This window comes from Clavelina lepadiformis, chromosome 3 (genome assembly GCF_947623445.1).
Source record: "Clavelina lepadiformis chromosome 3, kaClaLepa1.1, whole genome shotgun sequence".
NCBI lineage: Eukaryota > Metazoa > Chordata > Ascidiacea > Aplousobranchia > Clavelinidae > Clavelina > Clavelina lepadiformis.
The window spans coordinates 10,558,830-10,566,371 of record NC_135242.1 but is presented as its reverse complement, the minus strand read 5'-3'; positions in this window follow the sequence as shown (position 1 = coordinate 10,566,371).

The following is a 7,542-nucleotide window of genomic DNA, read 5'->3' as shown; positions in this document are numbered from 1 at the left end:
CGAACACCTCATTATCTTCAGATTATGTTCTTCCTTTTATAGATTTTCGAACGCTACTTCTTTCACAATTCCTCTTGCCAAATATCGATTCGAATTTTTGAAAATCTTTTATTCTTACTCTATTCTACATTATTCTATTTCGTACAAAACGGTTACCATTATTATTATGAACTATGAATACAGATGGAAGATAAACTATAGGGTCAGCTATCCTCTGGGTGGCAAACCTCCTCTTCCCCTGCTAAAACATTTTATCCTTTTCCTGGAATAGCATTATTAGATTCGTGTAGCCTGTAACTATAACGAAATTCCATATAATGATATTCATTTTCGTTGACCTGACCGTTCAGAATTACTCCACATAATCCACTCCAAACTGGTAACCCTGACGTGGTCAAAAGATTGCATGTTCAAATCACGTCGGGGTCACCAGTGTTACATAAGTCCAAACTTATTTGAGTTCATACTATGTTTGCCACCAGGCATAATTAGGCATTAATTAATTCAATAAAAAGGTGCTCAGCTGGTGAATTAATTCTTTTATGAACCAATGCTTCGCAAACCCATGCTGGTGAGCTTCGTCAGGACAGCTTGCAATAAGACAATAAAAAATGTTTTTTGAAAACTATCAACATATAAAATTACCTGAATAAGAGCAATAGTAGCATGCAATATGGGAGTGTCAGCACAGTTTAGGATTTTTCTTTCTGCTGTATAGTACTCAAATGCACACCGAGCATTTCCTTTGTTTCTATTTTACAATAGTTGGTTTATATTAGGTCACTTGACTTTTTGCAATGTAAAGGTGTCCGCACAGTTTAGGATTCTAAGTTTTTGAACCGGCGCAGTTTAGGATTTTAAGGTCAAAAGAATCTATATGGTTAAATGAGTTCCAAAACAATTTATAATTTTGAGGTCACGTGACTTTATAAATTTATTTGAGTTCAATTAGACCACATGACTTTTAAAAAATGATAGAATCTCATCTTAAAGTAATTTTTACCTTAAGAACTCTACTGAATAATTAATTCTATTTTGAAATCTTCTATTGATTTTATTTTTATCACAATTCCATTTTCATCAAGTATTTTCACTTTGATACTTCTGCAACGGCCTGGGTGGTCTTTTTAATACCATTACGTCATTTCTTGCGAAATCGTTTTCTAGTTATTGATTAAAGTTTATGACTTTTTTTTCGCAAACACTTTATCGTTTGATATTTGGAAACTTGCTCTGAATAACTTTGTGCGAACACTCCTATTGGTACGTACCAAGGTTGCTTCCCAGCATCTGTGCTGATAAGAAATCGTTTTTGGAAATGCCCGCTTCTTAACGTTAGCACTGATCATTTATCTATCTTTCAATATGTCAGCTTTAGCTATATATATCTCACATTTGCAAAACATTGTTTCACTCGCTGCACTTTCTACGACTTGCTGTGTTTTTCATGACGAATATTTAAACTCCCATCGCTTTCATGTTTTACAAGCTCGCATTTCTACCAGCGAGCAAGCAAATAAAGAGAGACAGAGAATTAGCTGAGTGAATCACCGAATTCCACAAATGAGTTGTCTAAGTTAGTCATGGTGATTGCAACTCATTCAATAGTATTACATATGTTCTTGGTTATTCTTATTCGTAATATTGAGAAAGTGTACAGCACCTATAATAAAAACCTTTTCTCGTGAGGTATTTCTGTGGTAATATTAAAACCTTTCGTCTGACAAAAGGTTAGAGATTTCTAACCAAATGCAACAATAGAGTCAAATAAATTTAACTGGTAAAATTAAGTTAAGATACCCTCATAAGTCAAAGGGCTCTTCAGGATTAATTGATATAAATCGGTTATCACTTCATCGACCTATAACAGCTAATCTTGAACTATTTCTTGGATTCTTATCAAAATGTAAAAATTGATATAAAAAACTTCCCAAAAAGTCTTTGTTTGCACCATCAGTTCCGTCCTTAGGGTTAGCTACATTTTTAAGAATACAACCATTCAAATCAAGGTTTCGATGCATAATATATCCAGATTTTTTCACTTTATTTTGAGTAGAAATATTTTTAGAAATAATTCTAAATTTTGAAATACGCATTTTTTATCTGTCTTTATAATAAGTGAATATAATTAATTTAGACCAATACTTAAGCAATGATGAAAAACCAATTAAGCATCACTAACTTTTGTCAGAGTGTCATTATAGTGATGATAGTTAGTACAGCAGGTTCAGGAAAGACTTGTCTGTTAGCAAATATGATTTTGATGTGTTTCAGTTTTGATAAATGTTCTATTTATACTATTAATACATAACAAATAAACATAAATTTTTGAGAGAACATATAACAATAAAGTTAGATTTATTAAACCCTGAAGAACTTATACCAGTAGAAGAACTTAATGACAAACAAAAGATAATAGTTTTTGATGAAATAAAACTTAATAGCAAAAACATGAATAATTTAAAAGAATATTTCTCATTTTCCAGGAATAGAAATTGCAGTTTTATTTATCTCAAACATTCATATTTTGATACCCCGAAATATATCAGAAGAAATACTAATTGCTGTATACTCTTTGGAAATTTAGATAATAAAGATATCAGACATATAACTGATCATGATGCTAAAGATATAATAAGAAATGAATTAAAATAGATTTATCATAAATCAACTGAAAAAAAAGATGATTTTATGGTGTTAGATAAAACAGCTAAGCAGGAATCTCTTCGTTATAGAAAATGTTTTGACAATTTTTACACATAGCGCCTTCGGTATACTCGGGTATTGAAATGCTTATGGCTTTTATCCGCAATACTATAAGATATGTCTTTTGTAAATGAAGAGGAATTAAAAATGAAAAACAATGTTATAAAAGAATATCTTAACAGCAGAAAAATTTTAAAAGAAAGATTACAGAATCAAATTCAAATCAAGCAACAATTAAAGAACCGGCTTCACTAATCTTTAGTCCTATTACTACTGTAAATCGATAAAAGATGCTCAAAAGAAAACAGAGGGAAAGCAAGACAATGTCATTGAAAAATGACACGCGCAGTTTGCTGAAGGCTCTACGGGTGTTAGTTTACCAGCTATTACCCCCGATAACCCAAAATCAACTAATATTATAAACTTTGAGAAACTTTTCAGTAATGATGAAAAACAATCATAATGGGAAAACGATTTCGAATTAGATTTATCTTAACTTATAGAAGGTGGCCGAAATGACATAACTGAACTAAAAGATAAAGCTGCAGGACCCAATCAAAGTTTAGGCAGTATGAGAAAAAGGCGTGAGATTTATGTACACATAATTGACAAACAAATAAATACTTTAAAAAATTACAGATAAAAATTAAATAATTTGTTAGAAGGTATGGAGATAACTTTTAAGATAGTTGGTAGGGAAAAACCAGATAAACTTTGTGAAAGACTTAACTTATGACTAGCATTCAAACAATCTGGCGATAATAACAAGGTTTTATACAGAGAAATAAAGAGGATATTAAAAAAATTAAATCACACAATCGTATTTCGCACTGTGAGTTTCAAAAATTATCTAACAATATAACAAAATGACATCAACACCATTATTCTTCGATATTAGAAAAGGACAAAGAAAATCAGAAAACTTTGTAACTAGTTTCAATCCGCCATTACAATTAGATATTGAAAAGAACTATGAAATAACATTAATAACTTCTGAATTATGGTACTTTTGACACAATATTACAAGTAGTGGTAATAACTTGGTTTCTGGTTCTATACGAACTTCTGCGCGAGAAGTGCGCAGACGGAACGTTTTAGACAGTTGTACGACCGTACTACGGTAGTCATGATGATTGTAATTCAATAGACATCTTATTAGCAGTGGTAATACTATGTTGTTGGTTATGCGTAATATTGAGAAAGTGTACAGCACCTACAATAAAAGCCTTTTCTGGTAAACTGTATCTGTTATAATATAATAAGAACTTTCGGCTGACAAGAGGTAAGAGAATTCTAACCGCACGCAACAATAGAGTCAGATAAGTAATGCAGCAGGTTAATTAAGTAAAAATAACATAAGGTAAGACCGATAAACTCTGCATCTGCCGCATCAACCTCTGCATTTTAATGACCTCAACCTCTGCACACTCACTACGTAGAATTCACCTACCGTCCCCGGCTTCGTTCATATTCATCAACCATTTAGCACTTGCTGTTAGGTGTTATCTGCACTTCACCTGAGTTGGACGACGTTGAGAGACTTATCTGGGGATGTTGAGTGAAAATTGCTGAGGTGGGGAAGTGTAACGAAAATATTTCACTTGTTATGTATAGTATCTTATGTTTTACCGTTTTATAATCCATTAATTCTCTACTTGATGTGTGATGATTATTTTACGGTGTTTTGGTTTCAGCTGATTACCTGCGATTGTCCTTGGTTAGCTCATGTTTGTGCATTCTTATTTTATCAATCTGTTGTTAAGTGATTAAAGCGTCAAATCTGATCAAATAAAGCACAAGCATCTAGAGTCTAGACATAGGGTTGAAATTAATTCAGTAAAACACAGTAGTAAAGACAAGGAGGTTTATGAAGTGCTTTGCTTGATTTAGGAAAAATCTTGTTGCCCTTTCTAGCTAAAAAGTGTTATTAGCTACTTTAGGATTAGCAGCAGCTTCCGCGACTACTCAAGATACAACAAGTACGCAGTACAGTAAGCAATACCTAAATATATTATAAAATGAAACCATTATCTAAGCTAGACATTGACAATATTATGAGTGAATTACACATTACCGTGAAACCTTTAGTAAGGATATGTTACCTACAAGTGTTAATGTTACATAAAAAGTGAATCAACTCTTGTGAACTTACAAGACTATTTCAGTGGTGCTGGAACTCATTGGGTTTGTGTTTATAAAGACCCAAGCTTATCAAATGTAGAATATTTTGACAGCTTTGGACTTGTACCACCAAACAAAATTTGAAATTATATGAATACTTCAAATAAAAATATTATTTACAATTATACACAAATTCAAAACAATAAATCAATTTTGCGTGGTTATCATTGCATTTATTATATCTTCCAACGAAACAACAATTGAAAAGAAAAGGTAATATTGAAAGCATTAAAAGTGAAATTAATCGGGTTCTCAGTATTGGATACTATAATTAATCTATTCAACTGAGGTTTAGGAATTTCTAGACAGAATTCGCAGCCTTCTTATTGTCCTTAAGAGTCAGATTGTAATAAAATAAAATAATTGTAGTATACGCTAATCAGGGAGAGTGTAGCCCACCGACGAAAGTCTGCAATACGAACAGTTCAAACAGTATTTGCAAAACATGTTGCTCTCGTAGTCTCCCTCCATCATGTAATTGTATTATCATCCGTAATTTTTCATTCATTTGTCCATTACTTCATTACATGATTGTTGTTTGTTCATGCTCACATTTATTACTATATATCAGTATGTTACATTTAAATTTTAAACTTTTTCCTTCCATAGTGGGGGAGGAATGTAGCGGTCTGGGTGGTATTTTTTAATACCATTACGTTGTAATGAAATGATTGTTTGTCGTTCCTTAGCCTGTAAGGGCGACCACTTCAATTACAAAGTTTGTCTGTTGAATAGTTTAATGTCCTCGAAGTGAATGAGTCTCAAGGTCGTTGTCTGCTTTTCTTAATCTTAGAATTAATTATACACCTCGACAACTATATATTCTGGTTATATTGAAGCTTCACTGAACGAGTACATCAAGATAGAACATTGTGACAGCAACAGCATAAAGACATGTTGCGGCATTGAACATACGACTGATAAGTGAAGACTCGTAATGCACGCACAGTAACAGGGAAGCAATCGATTACGTCACGCGGTGTTATGCTTCACTGATTCAATAGATGAGAATTCTATGTCGTACACAATTTTATATTACATTAATTGATATATTTATCACAACGTCATTTCTTGCAAAAGTGTTTTCTAGTTATTGATGAAAGTTTATGAATTTTTTTTGACAAACACTCAACTGTCGTTTGATATTTGGAAACTTGCTCTAAATAACTTCGTGCGAACACTCCTTTTAATAGGTTCCTTGGTTGTTTTCCAGCATCTGTGCTGATAAGAAATCGTTTTTGGAAATGCTCGCTTCTTCAATTTAACACTGATTATGGTTAACAAAAAAATTATTGCAAATCTACTAAAACTTATTCATAGGTAATTTTGAGGTGCTAAATCCGAATCTGACCTTAGTTTTCTTCTGCAAGCTGTAGATTTTTTGCAAATCAAGATTTTTCATTTTTTGGAAAAATCCGAATTTTTCGCAAAGGGACATAACTTGTTAAATGAATTTATTGCTGACAGTCTAAAAACCAGCCTCAAGACAACAACATTTGCCACTATATTTTTGTTTGGAAGATTTCATCACGTTTTCGGAAAAAGGAAACCTTTCCGGAGGTATCCAGTACACATTTTTCATCGAGCCTAAAGGCTAAGAGCTCAGCTGCTTGTTTGGGCAGATTTAAATCAGGTACCAAGTCATTCAGCTCTGACTGATTAAATTTCTCAGAAGTTAATTTGGTTTCAGTGGAAGAGTCTTCAGATTCTGTATCTATTCCCTTATACTCGCATTTCATGACATCTTCCCTCTCAGATTCAGTTTCTTCATCTTCAAAAGATACAAAACCATGAAAGGCTGGAGGTGGGAATCTACCAGACGGTGGAACAGGTCGGATAGCTCATGGAATACTGTGATAAGAAATGTTTTGTCTTCTATTCCGGCCAACACCTTTTTTGTTGACCAAAAATAGCAGTCAGTTGAATGGTCCTTGGGTTTACGCCACACCATGGGAACTCCAAAGGGCTCGAAGCATTTCTTCGCAGTTATGGTACACAATATGTGGAGCCCATTTCTTCTCTTTATCCCCAAGACGGACTTAAAATTAAGCTCTGTAGGCACGCCTTACAAACGATGTTATCCTTCGCTTTTGATGAAGAAATGTGTAGATACAACAGATATAACCAAAAGAATCAGGTTCACTTTGGCATTTATGTCTACTAGAGGTAGCCATGGCCAAATCAATTATAACAATGGTTCAGAAACACGTATACAATAGGAAAATGGACGGAATAGTTAAAAAACGTTGCGTGCCGATGGAGAAGATTTTTGTGTAAAGTAGGCCTAAGTACTACAAACTTAAAAATGTGAAATTGTCGATAGCTTGAAACCTAAAGCATTAAGCAAAAAACTGATAGCAGATTTGAAATCAGCATCCAAAAATTGTACGGAATCACTGAAAACAACTCTTGCAAGAGAAAATGAAAAAAGAATGTTGACCTGTGTTATTTATCTATGTCTCAATGTGTCAGCTTTACTATATGAATTTTACATTATTTTCCTCGTTGCTCCAGTTACGAAATGATGCGCTTTTCTTGTGGAACGTTTTAACTCTCATCGATTTCACGTTTGTAAGCTACTAAGCTCGCACTTCTACCAGCGAGCAGAGACCGAGATTTTGTCGAGTGAATCATCAAGACAGAAAGCGTTAACTG